This window comes from Euphorbia lathyris, chromosome 5 (genome assembly GCF_963576675.1).
Source record: "Euphorbia lathyris chromosome 5, ddEupLath1.1, whole genome shotgun sequence".
NCBI classification, from domain to species: domain Eukaryota; kingdom Viridiplantae; phylum Streptophyta; class Magnoliopsida; order Malpighiales; family Euphorbiaceae; genus Euphorbia; species Euphorbia lathyris.
Genome location: NC_088914.1, coordinates 10,721,596 through 10,737,749, shown reverse-complemented (window position 1 = coordinate 10,737,749; position 16,154 = coordinate 10,721,596).

The window sequence follows — 16,154 nt, the reverse complement described above, 5'->3', positions numbered from 1 at the left end:
TGTGTGCACAGATAAAGCAACATCAGAAAACTTACCACTACATGCAAAAGCGGTGAAAGAAGGCTTGGTATTTGTATTTGCTTTACCTCGAAGAAGTCTGGCTAACTCCTTCTGAACAAGCTTCATAACTCCCTTCTCCATAGTTTTATTTCCTGCAAAACATTCTTCATCACTCTCAACATCACTATTGTCATCCAGAGGTGTCTCTATGTCACGTGCATTTGCAAAAGCAGCAGTTGCTGATTTCGTGCCGGAACTAGAACCAGTACTATTAGCAGTATTCACTGGGGCACTTCCAGGTTTCTTCCCCTTGTACCAATCAGGAAATCCATGGAGTAAGAAACATTCTTCCTTCACATGCTTGTGGCGTTTGCAATGAGTGCAAAACTTGTCTTGTTTATCTTTTCTCGAATTAGGAAATTGCTTTTTCTTGCGAGGATCTGGCTTGGATGAACTCTGTTTGAAATGTCCTTGTGCCACAGCATTAACAAAATCAACCTGATTATCTGCAACATATCCTCTCTGTGTTTCCACTCTTTGCACCATCGAATAAGCATTATTGATATGTGGAATTGGATCCATCAACAGTATTTGATTGCTAACATATTCATACTCAGGATTCAAACCTGATAAGAATTGCATCACTTGATTAGTTTCACATTGAGTCTGAAACAGAGATCTCGATCCGCCACAATCGCATTTCTGAAAAGGTTGTAATATTGAAATTTCATCCCATAAGCGCTTCAATTTCATGAAGTAGGACGATATGGAGTGACTGCTTTGAATGACTTTGCTAAGCTCTTGTTTCAGATGGAAGAGCTGCAATCCGTTATGTTCTCCAAATCGCTGTTGCAGTTCAAGCCAAAGTGCTCGAGCAGAAACTGCATACAGAAAAGCATCAGCGATTTCTTTGGATATGGAGTTAAACAACCAGGAAAAGACAAGACTATCTAATTATGCCCAGCATTTATAGTCAGGTGCATCGGTCTTGGGAGATGTATCACATAAGATGAAATTCAATCTACGTTTTGCACGCAGAGCATGAGTCATAGAATGACTCCAAGGTATGTAGTTAGCATTTCCTGTAAGAACAGTACTTACAAGAACGAGACTAGGATTATCAGTGACAGATAACGATCCAAAAGAATCAACCTGATTGGAAAAGTTTGATGATCGTATTTTTGACCTAATTTTCTTTTCTGTCGGATCTTGTGCAAGATTTGATTTCAAACCATCATGATTCGATTTTGTAGTAGTTGATTTTTGAGGAGAAGTTGATTTTGCTTCAGCCTCATCTTCCGATGAATCAGTTACATCAGTTTCATGACCATCTTCTTGCATTTGCAGAGCACGAAGGTAGTTTCTATTTTTCTTCGTCATTTGTGAGGAGTAATGGTGAATTCAAATCTGTGCTTCCATATGCTCTGATACCATCTTGTACAAATGAAAAAACCAGATAGAAGAAAGAAAACAGAAATTCATCTTATTGAAATATAGTGTGCTGATTACAGGTATATATAGACCTTGTATCAGTCATACAAAAAGTGTGAGTTTAGTTTGCCACATCAGCAAACTAAATATCACAATACAATACAAATTTTGTTCTTATTTAATCTACATTCATCTTTCTTTTTTATCTCTCTCTTTCTTTCTTAAAGTTAGATTGAAATCCTTCATTTTCATACATCAATTCAAGATCCGAGTTTTTCATGCAACTATTATGTTAATTTCACATATATAAATTCCTTTGAACTTGTTAGTTTTGTGTTTTTGAAGTTAGAAATTTGAAAATTCTATAATTAAAGTTAGTTTTAGGTAACCCGATAGTTTCGCAGTTTGTGCTTTTTCTTTAGGGAATCGCAAACTGCGAAGACTGCGAAGTAAATATAATTTGTTTACTTTAGTACATTGTTTGACACTATCTTTTGGTTTCCTTATTGTTTATCTTTGGTAGGAGTATGTCAACCGATCATTTATTATGTGTGATTATATGGAATGGCCAATGGAAAATCATGGGAAAAAGCATGACATACGAGAGGGTGAATCGAAGTTGCTTCGGCTATCAACGAAAATCAACTTTGAAATGTTTCTAGAGAAAGTATACACTTCTACACGTATTGCTTCAATATCATTTGATGTACGTATGACTTTGCAAACTACATATGGCCCAAACAAAGTTCTTGAGATAGTAGTTCCGATTATTGATTCAAGTGATGTTGAATGCTTCATAGAGTATTGTCGGATGAATCCAAGCGATGGTATCGCACTATATTTTAATTTTGAATCACGAACAATCAAAATGCGATCTATGAAGATAGAGAATGTTATTCAATCAAGTTATGATGCCACAGTTGAAATGGACACAACCGCTGAAGTTCGAACTCCTCGGCCAGGAAAAGAAAAGATCACTGATTTCAACCTTGCATCCAACCTTGGTTTAGATGATATTAGCTCGAATCCGGTTTTTTGGGAAGAAACGACGTATGAAGAAGACATTTGGGGTTATTTTGACATCGAAGAAACATAATTGATGAACAACTTATACCTCGAAAACAATCTCATCGCGAAGCTGTTCTCTAAAGCAATGTATCGACAAGTATATATGAGGCGGGTGATGAAGAAAGAAGGAGAAAGAGGACTGGTCCATTTCGATGGCTCTCAGAGGTCCATGATGCACTTATGCTTCCTATTGAAACTAGTGCATCAAAAGGGGTTATCAGTTTAAAGGTGCATGATATATTCTCAAACAAACGAGCATTATAAGATGCACTTGGAAAATACGCAGTTAAGAACACGTTCGAATGGAAAGTGTATAATTCTAACAAGTTCATGTTTGAAGTTAGATGTAAGCATGATGAGACGTGTAAATGTAGTGCTAGAGGTATTGCGATACCAAATTCTGATATGTTTAGGCTCCAAAAAATGGGTGAAATGAAGAAACATACATGTAACATAGATCAAATATTACCACATCACATGCAATCGGGGAAACGAGTTATCGGCATATTACTTACGGATAAGTTTGATCTCGAGGATAGAGTGTATAGACCAAAAGACATTGTCAAGGATTTTGAGGAAGTGTATAAAATCAACATGTCTTATATGCAAGCTTAGGGAGAGCAAGATGTTGGGCGTTAGAAAATGCGATGGGTTCACTAGAAGAGCCATTTATGTTGTTACCGGACTACTACTAGACCCTAAAAAAATGCAATCCAGGTGCGGTGACACATATTCAAACCAATGATAATGATAAAATTCAAGTACTTCTTTCTGGCGTTTGGTCCTTCACTTAGAGCGTTTAAAGAACACATTCGCCATGTTCTTTGTGTTGATGGAGCGCTCTTAAAAGGTAAACATCCTGGCCAATTGTACATTGCAGTTGGCAAAGATGCTAATAACCAAATTTTTCCTATTGCTTTTGGGGTTATACCAAACAAGAGCAATGAGGCATGATTTGGTTTATGATCAAGATTAAAGAATGTATTGGGGATGTAGCGAATTTTGCCATAATTTCGGATAGGCACAATGGAATTGATTATACTGTGAATTTAGTGTTTCCAAATACGATACATGGATGTTGTTGTCAACATCTAAGAGGGAATGTGAAAGCTAAATTCTGGAACACTAGAAAGATAGATGAGGTGTATTAGCGAGCTGCTAAAGCTTATAGAGTTTCTGATTTTAACGAGGCATTTTCTCGACTTCGGTAACTACATGGTCCCATAGCAGAATATCTAGAGCAAGTCGGTATCGAGAAATGATCACATGCTTGCTTTCATACCTATCAATATAACATAATGACCACAAATACTGCAAAATCATGGAACACGGTTATGGTGGTAGGAAGACATTTACCTATCACAATGTTGGTAGAGTACATTAGAGCTAGTGTCCAACGATGGTTTTAGGAGGGACAACAATTGGCATGTAAACATTTTAGATATTATATCTTTTGAATATTGGATGCTATATAAATATATTAACATAACAACTTTGAATTTCAAGATCACGACAACATCATTTGTCATATTGGGCTGAAAAAAGGATGATGAGTCATGTTGACAAAGCTATCCCTTGTACGTTATTTGGAATAAACGAATACACATTTCAAATCGGAGATCGAACAAAAGGGGGAGTTGTTGACTTAAATACAAGCACTTGCACGTATAGAAAATGGCAACTTTCTCAATTTCTTTGTAAACATGTATGCAAAGTTGCGTATGAGCATTGTTTGAGTAATGCATACCAATGGGTGAATAGTTACTATACCAACAATGTGGTTAAATTAGCTTATGCGGAGTCTATATACCTAGTTGGAACCCAGACGGAATGGACAAACTATGATCCTCTAATGAAAGTTCTCCCCATGTAAAAGGCTATGCACATGTCGGGCGACCAAAAGTCAGAACAGAAGACCGTCACAATCAAACTTGATCAATTGAGATTAGGTGAAGTAATTATATTTCAAAAACATCAACCCACATGAATTGATGATAACACTGATTAAAGGATTAGATTTCATCTTCAACTAATTAGGAATCACAAAAACAGAATCAGATTTAAGCACCACAAAACCAATTAGATGCTTGTGTACAAAAAGAAATCGCAAAAAGAACAAAGAAGCATGGTACCTTTCTAGGTCGCAATAAAAGAAAAAACCCAATCCCTAATCAGCATCTAAAAATCAATCATTAAGGAATCGATAGAGAAGGAGGGGAATGGGGTTTGAGAAAATCGGTTTCTTAAGCAGAATTCAAGGAAATCGCAAAAAGAACAAAGAATGAGCAGATTTGACTTATATTTTTAGAAGAAAAAATTCCATTTGAAATTTTAGAACAAATAAAAACAAAAACGACAATAGAAGAATTGTGAGAAAGACTAAGAAATGGTTAAGTAGAGATATAAACCTGAGAGGCGCCGAAAAAGTATAGTGAGGTTTGGTGAACGGCGGTAACTTCTAGCGTCGCCGCCAATGGGTGAGAATATTGAGAAGCGAGTTGGCCGCACAACAGTATAAACAGAGATGTAAGATTGGGGTGATGGCAGAAGTGAGGGGTAAATTGCATCATAGTCCTTGAAGTTTGGGGTCAATTTCAAAAAGTCACTATAATTTATTTTATTTCCATATAATATTCAATTTTACTTTTTATTTTAATAAAGTCATTTCAATTAATACATAAATGAATCATTAGAATAGTGACATGACAATCACATTGAAAAAAAGTTATTTTTCCATGTAACATGAGAGGTACGCGGAAACCACGTGTCTGCCACATAACAACTAAAAAAATATAAAATAAATACATTTTTTTTGTCCGCGTGCCAATTCAAATACTTGAATAACATAAATACAATTTTATTTTTTTATTGTCATATAGCTACTATGTCATATGTAAGAGTTGACCAGTTCCAACATGATTATCATATCACTAATTCGATGGTTTTTTTTCCGTTGAAATTGTCAAAATGACTTTATTCAAATAAAAATGAAAGTTCAATGAATTTATTGAAATAAAATAGCGTTCAATGAGTTTATTGGAACAAAACAAAATTCAATAAATTTTTAATCCCAAACTTTAGTGATTATTAATGCAATTTACTTGAAAAATAGATACATATTTTGTGTGACACTAAGAAATATAGAACCGTCATTGTTGTTACTGGCTTGTGAATGAGTGTCGAAGGTTGTGTGCAAATAATTGGGAGATTTGACAAATGATTGGGAGATTTGACTAGTGCATGTGTACCAGGAAGGTAATTGCGCTGCAGATTGGATGGCTAACTTCGCAGAACATCTATCTTTGGGTTTTCATGAGTGTGAGAAGCCTTCTGTAAGCATCCATGATATTCTTTTTTCCGATTATTGTGGGATAGATCACTCACGGATGATTTGGTCCTAGTTTTCTGTTTTCTGGGTTTATAGTCGTCCATTCGACAAAAAAAAAAAGAAATATGCACATTTATGATTAACCGAATATGTTAATTTTGTATATTTAAAATCGAAACTGAAAACTAAAAAAACAACATGCATAAACTAAAACCATCAATTCGTTAATCAATTTTTTCGATTCAATTTTTCGTTTTTCGGTTACCTATTTGATTGGTTTTTTTCATCTGTGACGTTGGGGAAGTACTAACTAGTAAGACAATGTGAACTGTATCAATGATAAAATAGTCGTAAATCAGAGTCTTTAATGGATATATGTGGCCGAAAAGTTGGGGAAGGGAAAAGGAGTTTGTAGATGCAACATTGTCAAAACCGTCGAATTTATAATTAGATTATGAATCACTTGATTTACCTAAATAAATATATATAATTAAGTACAAAACAACATATGCACAAAATTAAAGTTGAGAGAGTTGTTTCTTGAATTAAAAGTCGAAAAGGTCATTCATCAACTAGTTTGATACCTAAACTTTAATTTGGACTAAATTGATCCAAAATGACAAATTTCAAGACCATTTTGACCATTTATTTGTTCTTGCTTGAAGATGAAATTATATTTGTGTTCACTTGACCGGTCTAAGAGACTTTATTTCGATGTGGCATTCGCGTCACCCACGTCGTGCGAGTGTGTCCCTAACCCGATGACACTTCGGCTACACCCCTACGTATGAGATTAGTTAAAAGCTTATAAGGTCATTTACCTATAAACTAGTCTCATTTCTTTCCTTTGTATGTTTAATTTTTTTTTTCTTTCAAATAATTTCAAGTGGTTCACTTTGAGCATCGGTTTCTCATTCATACTTGTCTGTTTTGAGTTTATAATATACCGTCGTATAGAATACGTTGACATATTTCAAGTTGTTCTAAACTCCATTTATCCGTTATATATTTAAGTCTCAAGTTGAGACAAAAAAAATAACAAACCAATAGTTGTTTATAATTTGTCTTGGGCATGTATAATTTATAAAAAATAATTTTAAATTAATTAAATATATTTAATATATATAAATATTATTTATTCATTTACTACGTCATCCGGTCCGATCAAAAGACCCATGATCCATTTATAAATTCAGTTTGATATCCGGTTCAATTTTGATAATATTGCTTTTTCCAGTCTCATAAGCCATTGTAGGGATTAAAACAATTTAAAACAAAAACAAAATAATTATATATGGATTCCTGATACAGCAGACTCACAAAAATCATTCACACATTTCATATGAATACCATCGAGTAAACTTATCTTTATATTCATTACAAGTTCAAAAAACCAACCGAAACACTAATTTCATGACTGCAAGCAATGAACCGATTCTGACCTGGGTTTGAGGAACGATCGGAAGAAGATGACTATAGTCAACGATTGTACCTCCTTACCTACACTATTTCATGACTGCGTGCGATGACCAGATTCTGACCTGGGTTTAAAAATGCTAGGGTTTGTGTTTAGGGGAGAAGAAAATATCAAGACAAATAACTGAAAAACAGATCAAAAGCCGAAAATTGCTAAATTAGAAAATATTTTTGGGTAAATAATATAAACTGAGTCAAATTTATAATTATAAATAAGTTTAAGTCTAAATAAGTAATTTGGATTATTTGGTAAATTAAATTAAATTCATTAATGAGTTTATCGGTCAAATAATTAATTAACCAGAATGTTATTGTAATTAAATTAATTAGTTGAAAAATTAGAGGGATAAAAGTTAAAGGTGATTATATAGAGAATTGGAAGTTATACATGTGAGTTTTAATGCAATTGAGGGAAAAGCCTTAATCATCATGAAAGTGTTATAGTTTTTTTTATTATATAAAAATGTAATATATCATTCCATTAGATTAAAGAGTACAATGAAAATTAGGAGGAATAAAATTTCGCACTTATACAAACTACAGTCAGTACAAGATCCACAAATGGAAGAAAAAAGAATATAAAAAACAATAAAAACCATAAAAGGTACAAACACAATAAAATAGAAATCATATCACCCTCGTAAGTCAAATCCCGTTGAAAAACTGTTGTACTCCATTTTTATCATTTAGCTTTTTCCGAGCATTCAGATCTGAGTCATTTTTTTTTACAACCACACAGATTTATAGATCTACGAATAAGATGAATATTTTCTGCTCTTGCTAAGACCGAAAAAGGAATAAATGAAAGAAGTATAGCTAACAAGTGTAGATCTGATGAAAAAAGAAGTTCGATAAGGTATATAGACTTCCAACAGATGGTGCTTTCTTACGATTTCGTGTTTTATTAGAGATTTTCCATCAAAATATATGTCCATTGTAAATGTGTTTGTGTATATTGGATTGTTTGTGCACATTGGATTGTTTATATATATTTGTGTTTGATATATTGTGTTGGATATGTTTGTGAAAATTCTAATAGGCTTTTGAAGTGAATTTAACTTTGCAAATGAATAAAATTGTGAAATGGTATGCATATCTACGAAATGAATTTACTTCACAGATAAATTAAAATGCGAAGTGGATGCATATCTGCGAAGTGAATTTACTTCGCAGATAATCATTTGTTTCGCAGATCATGAAACTGTGAACATATGTTTTACCAACTGCGAAGTGGTTCTAACTTCAAACACGCTACTTCATATTTCTAACTTCAAATACACAAAACTAATTTCAACATCCCCAATATATTCGTACAAAAACACTTCAATATTATTACAAAAACACTTCAAAACTCTTACAAAAACACTTCATGTCCTCAAGCTTAGAGAACTTGCAATTGTACTTGGAGTATTACTTGTATTTGGTAGCAGTTGATGATAATTCAATCTAGTGTGGCCAATATTCCCACATCGGCTACATATTCTTGGAACTGGATCTTCACCTTGTGACGGTCTTCTGTTCTGACTTTTGGTCGCCCGACATATGCATAGCCTTTTACATGGGGAGAACTTTCATTAGAGGATCATAGTTTGTCCATTCCGTTTGGGTTCTAACTAGGTATATAGACTCCGCATAAGCTAATTTAACCACGTTGTTGGTATAGTAACTATTCACCCATTGGTATGCATTACTCAGACAATGCTCATACGCAACTTTGCATACATGTTTACAAAGAAATTGAGAAAGTTGCCATTTTCTATACGTGTAAGTGCTTGTATTTAAGTCAACAACTCCCCCTTTTGTTCGATCTCCGATTTGAAATGTGTATTCGTTTATTCCAAATAACGTACAAGGGATAGCTTTGTCAACATGACTCATCATCCCTTTTTCAGCCCAATATGACAAATGATGTTGTCGTGATCTTGAAATTCAAAGTTGTTATGTTAATATATTTATATAGCATCCAATATTCAAAAGATATAATATCTAAAATGTTTACATGCCAATTGTTGTCCCTCCTAAAACCATCGTTGGACACTAGCTCTAATGTACTCTACCAACATTGTGATAGGTAAATGTCTTCCTACCACCATAACCGTGTTCCATGATTTTGCAGTATTTGTGGTCATTATGTTATATTGATAGGTATGAAAGCAAGCATGTGATCATTTCTCGATACCGACTTGCTCTAGATATTCTGCTATGGGACCATGTAGTTACCGAAGTCGAGAAAATGCCTCGTTAAAATCAGAAACTCTATAAGCTTTAGCAGCTCGCTAATACACCTCATCTATCTTTCTAGTGTTCCAGAATTTAGCTTTCACATTCCCTCTTAGATGTTGACAACAACATCCATGTATCGTATTTGGAAACACTAAATTCACAGTATAATCAATTCCATTGTGCCTATCCGAAATTATGGCAAAATTCGCTACATCCCCAATACATTCTTTAATCTTGATCATAAACCAAATCATGCCTCATTGCTCTTGTTTGGTATAACCCCAAAAGCAATAGGAAAAATTTGGTTATTAGCATCTTTGCCAACTGCAATGTACAATTGGCCAGGATGTTTACCTTTTAAGAGCGCTCCATCAACACAAAGAACATGGCGAATGTGTTCTTTAAACGCTCTAAGTGAAGGACCAAACGCCAGAAAGAAGTACTTGAATTTTATCATTATCATTGGTTTGAATATGTGTCACCGCACCTGGATTGCATTTTTTTAGGGTCTAGTAGTAGTCCGGTAACAACATAAATGGCTCTTCTAGTGAACCCATCGCATTTTCTAACGCCCAACATCTTGCTCTCCCTAAGCTTGCATATAAGACATGTTGATTTTATACACTTCCTCAAAATCCTTGACAATGTCTTTTGGTCTATACACTCTATCCTCGAGATCAAACTTATCCGTAAGTAATATGCCGATAACTCGTTTCCCCGATTGCATGTGATGTGGTAATATTTGATCTATGTTACATGTATGTTTCTTCATTTCACCCATTTTTTGGAGCCTAAACATATCAGAATTTGGTATCGCAATACCTCTAGCACTACATTTACACGTCTCATCATGCTTACATCTAACTTCAAACATGAACTTGTTAGAATTATACACTTTCCATTCGAACGTGTTCTTAACTGCGTATTTTCCAAGTGCATCTTATAATGCTCGTTTGTTTGAGAATATATCATGCACCTTTAAACTGATAACCCCTTTTGATGCACTAGTTTCAATAGGAAGCATAAGTGCATCATGGACCTCTGAGAGCCATCGAAATGGACCAGTCCTCTTTCTCCTTCTTTCTTCATCACCCGCCTCATATATACTTGTCGATACATTGCTTTAGAGAACAGCTTCGCGATGAGATTGTTTTCGAGGTATAAGTTGTTCATCAATTATGTTTCTTCGATGTCAAAATAACCCCAAATGTCTTCTTCATACGTCGTTTCTTCCCAAAAAACCGGATTCGAGCTAATATCATCTAAACCAAGGTTGGATGCAAGGTTGAAATCAGTGATCTTTTCTTTTCCTGGCCGAGGAGTTCGAACTTTAGCGGTTGTGTCCATTTCAACTGTGGCATCATAACTTGATTGAATAACATTCTCTATCTTCATAGATCGCATTTTGATTGTTTGTGATTCAAAATTAAAATATAGTGTGATACCATCGCTTGGATTCATCCGACAATACTCTATGAAGCATTCAACATCACTTGAATCAATAATCGGAACTACTATCTCAGGAACTTTGTTTGGGCCATATGTAGTTTGCAAAGTCATACGTACATCAAATGATATTGAAGCAATACGTGTAGAAGTGTATACTTTCTCTAGAAACATTTCAAAGTTGATTTTCGTTGATAGCCGAAGCAACTTCGATTCACCCTCTCGTATGTCATGCTTTTTCCCATGATTTTCCATTGGTCATTCCATATAATCACACATAATAAATGATCGGTTGACATACTCCTACCAAAGATAAACAATAAGGAAACCAAAAGATAGTGTCAAACAATGTACTAAAGTAAACAAATTATATTTACTTCGCAGTCTTCGCAGTTTGCGATTCCCTGAAGAAAAAGCACAAACTGCGAAACTATCGGGTTACCTAAAACTAACTTTAATTACAGAATTTTCAAATTTCTAACTTCAAAAACACAAAACTAACAAGTTCAAAGGAATTTATATATGTGAAATTAACATAATAGTTGCATGAAAAACTCGGATCTTGAATTGATGTATGAAAATGAAGGATTTCAATCTAACTTTAAGAAAGAAAGAGAGAGATAAAAAAGAAAGATGAATGTAGATTAAATAAGAACAAAATTTGTATTGTATTGTGATATTTAGTTTGCTGATGTGGCAAACTAAACTCACACTTTTTGTATGACTGATACAAGGTCTATATATACATGTAATCAGCACACTATATTTCAATAAGATGAATTTCTGTTTTCTTTCTTCTATCTGGTTTTTTCATTTGTACAAGATGGTATCAGAGCATATGGAAGCACAGATCTGAATTCACCATTACTCCTCACAAATGACGAAGAAAAATAGAAACTACCTTCGTGCTCTGCAAATGCAAGAAGATGGTCATGAAACTGATGTAACTGATTCATCGGAAGATGAGGCTGAAGCAAAATCAACTTCTCCTCAAAAATCAACTACTACAAAATCGAATCATGATGGTTTGAAATCAAATCTTGCACAAGATCCGACAGAAAAGAAAATTAGGTCAAAAATACGATCATCAAACTTTTCCAATCAGGTTGATTCTTTTGGATCGTTATCTGTCACTGATAATCCTAGTCTCGTTCTTGTAAGTACTGTTCTTACAGGAAATGCTAACTACATACCTTGGAGTCATTCTATGACTCATGCTCTGCGTGCAAAACGTAGATTGAATTTCATCTTATGTGATACATCTCCCAAGACCGATGCACCTGACTATAAACGCTGGGCATAATTAGATAGTCTTGTCTTTTCCTGGTTGTTTAACTCCATATCCAAAGAAATCGCTGATGCTTTTCTGTATGCAGTTTCTGCTCGAGCACTTTGGCTTGAACTGCAACAGCGATTTGGAGAACATAACGGATTGCAGCTCTTCCATCTGAAACAAGAGCTTAGCAAAGTCATTCAAAGCAGTCACTCCATATCGTCCTACTTCATGAAATTGAAGCGCTTATGGGATGAAATTTCAATATTACAACCTTTTCAGAAATGCGATTGTGGCGGATCGAGATCTCTGTTTCAGACTCAATGTGAAACTAATCAAGTGATGCAATTCTTATCAGGTTTGAATCCTGAGTATGAATATGTTAGCAATCAAATACTGTTGATGGATCCAATTCCACATATCAATAATGCTTATTCGATGGTGCAAAGAGTGGAAACACAGAGAGGATATGTTGCAGATAATCAGGTTGATTTTGTTAATGCTGTGGCACAAGGACATTTCAAACAGAGTTCATCCAAGCCAGATCCTCGCAAGAAAAAGCAATTTCCTAATTCGAGAAAAGATAAACAAGACAAGTTTTGCACTCATTGCAAACGCCACAAGCATGTGAAGGAAGAATGTTTCTTACTCCATGGATTTCCTGATTGGTACAAGGGGAAGAAACCTGGAAGTGCCCCAGTGAATACTGCTAATAGTACTGGTTCTAGTTCCGGCACGAAATCAGCAACTGCTGCTTTTGCAAATGCACGTGACATAGAGACACCTCTGGATGACAATAGTGATGTTGAGAGTGATGAAGAATGTTTTGCAGGAAATAAAACTATGGAGAAGGGAGTTATGAAGCTTGTTCAGAAGGAGTTAGCCAGACTTCTTCGAGGTAAAGCAAATACAAATACCAAGCCTTCTTTCACCGCTTTTGCATGTAGTGGTAAGTTTTCTGATGTTGCTTTATCTGTGCACACACATAATTCTTCATCAACTATATGGATAGTAGATTCAGGAGCATCTACACATATGTGTAATAACCTGAAATTATTCTCTCATCAAGAGAAGTTAACGCATTCCAGAAATGTGTATTTGCCTGATGGACAAGCGCAACAAGTGCTCGTCAAAGGCACTGTGATTCTGAGCAGTGATCTCAAGTTACAAAACGTACTTTATGTGCCAAGTTTTGAATTCAATCTTCTCTCAGTGGGCCAGTTATTGACTGATAGTAAAATATTAATTCAGTTTCATGCTTCACATTGTGTGCTATATGACCAGGACTCTAATCATATATTGGTAGTTGGATTTTACCAAAATGGACTCTACATCTTACACCAGGCATCATTTCATCAGAGTATTTTGTAGCAGTATGTTAGTGCTTCTCAACTATATGTTAATCACATTAGAGATTCCAATGTTAATGATATCTGACATCTTCGACTAGGACATGTAGCCTTTGGCACTTTAGCTAAACTGTTTGGTTTTAATGCTATTCCTCATGTATCAGTCTGTGAAGTTTGTCATACTGCTAAACAAACTAGAAAGACTTTTCCTAATAGTTCAATTAAAGCATTATCTTGTTTTGAACTTCTACACATTGATGTCTGGGGTCCTTATAGCACACCAGCAACTAAAGGGGAAAGATATGTGCTAACTATTGTTGATGACTTTTCCAGAGTTACCTGGACTTTGCTTTTTCATCACAAATCCCAAGTTGCAACTCTGTTGGATAATTTTTTAAAAATGATTTCAGTTCAGTTTGCCACATCTGTCAAGAGAGTCAGATCCGACAATGGTACTGAATTCATCAGTAGAGACACACAACAAGTCCTTGGTTCCCATGGAATTCTACATGAGCGAACTTGCGTCCACACACCACAACAAAATGGGGTTGTGGAACGCAAGCATAGACATCTTGCTGAAATTGCAAGAGCATTGCTACAACAAGGTCATCTATCACCTAAATACTGGGGGGAAGCTATTCTTCATGCCACTCATATAATCAATGTTCTTCCTACTCGAATTCTCAAGTGGAAGAGTCCTTTGTTCATCTTGACAGGTCAACAACCTAGCTTAGAGAAATTCAAAGTGTTTGGTTGTCTCTGTTACATAACCAATACTAAACCTCATAAAACTAAGTTTGAGGTCAGGGCCTATAAAGCAATCCATATGGGAGTTGCCCCTGGGCAAAAGGGTTTTAAGGTCCCTAACTTAGATACACAAAAGTTCTGTGTTTCTAGAGATATTGAATTCTATGAATCAATCTTCCCTTTTCAAAATGAGACTCCACCTTCATTAGCTTCTCCCAAAGTCTCACTTGCATACCCCATTATCATACCTCTTCCTAATCCTTCTATTTCAGATTCCTCTCCTGTACCTTCTCATTCTTCTTCTTCTTCACTTCATAACTCAACGCCTATTTCAGATTCCTCTCCTGTACCTTCTCCTTCTTCTACTCCAGTTATGTCCCATAAATCGGTTTCATCAAAAATTCCTATTTCTCCTCAATCCTCCTCTACTTTACAATCTCCTATTCAGCCTCCTGTAAGACAATCAATGAGACCTCACAAACCACCTTTGTGGCATAACGATTTCATTGTTAATACAGCTCACACTAGTAGCAATCTTTCTCAAGTGACTTTTACCCATCATTATCATGCTTTCCTAACTCAGATCTCCAAAGTCAAGGAACCTCAAACTTATGTTGAAGCTAAGAAGGATCCTGTTTGGATTGCTGCTATGGATGCTGAACTCACAGCCCTTGAGCAGAATAACACTTGGACTCTTACAACCTTACCTTCTGGCAAGAACACTATGACCTCTAGATGGGTTTTTCGTGTGAAGTACAAGTCAGATGGGTCTGTGGAAAGGTTCAAGGCCAGGCTTGTTGCTAGGGGGTATAAACAAAAATATGGAGTTGATTATACTGAGAGTTTTTCTCCGGTGACTAAAGTAGTTACAGTTAGAACTTTTCTTGCTATTGCTGCAGCGAAAGGGTGGCCAATTCACCAAGTAGATATCAATAATGCATATCTACATTGTTTTGTGGATGAAGAGATTTATTTAGAGCCACCAGAAGGGTACAGTAAGGCTAAATCAGGACAAGTTTGCAAGTTAAATAAGTCACTCTATGGATTGAAACAGGCAGGGAGGCAATGGTATAAGGAATTCACAAATAAGTTGCTTGAATTGGGTTTTACAAAGTCATATCATGATTATTGTTTGTTTACTAAAACTACAGCAACTGATTTCCTTGTGATTGTAATATATGTTGATGATGCATTGATCATTGGAACTTCGGAGGTTCTAATTGATGAAGTGAAAAAGGAGTTGGACAGAGTTTTTACCATTAGAGATTTAGGCTATGCAAAATTCTTCTTGGGAGTGGAGTTAGCAAGATCTTGTGATGGTCTGTTCTTATCTCAACAGAAATACATTTCTGAGTTAATTGCGGATGCAGGTTTAACTGAAACTAAAGAAGTTTCCAGCCCTATGCCTACAGGTTTTAAGTTTGATGATAATTCAGATTTTTATTCTAAACCAGAAAGATACAGAAGAATAGTGGGCAGATTACTTTATCCAGGCTTTACTAGGCCAGATATCTCTTTTATCACACAACAGCTTAGCCAATTCATGAATGCTCCTACTGAAGCTCATATGCAAATAACACTACATGTGCTAAAGTATCTAAAAGGAACAGTTAAGCTAGGATTGTTTTATCCTACAGAAAATGAATTGACAATTAGCAATTATTGTGATTCTGATTGGGTGAGATGCAAGATAACTAGAAAATCGGTTACTGGATATTACATCTTGCTAGGAAAGACACTAATATCCTGGAAATCCAAGAAACAGTCCACTGTAAGTCGTTCTTCTGCAGAGGCAGAATATAGAGCTATGGCT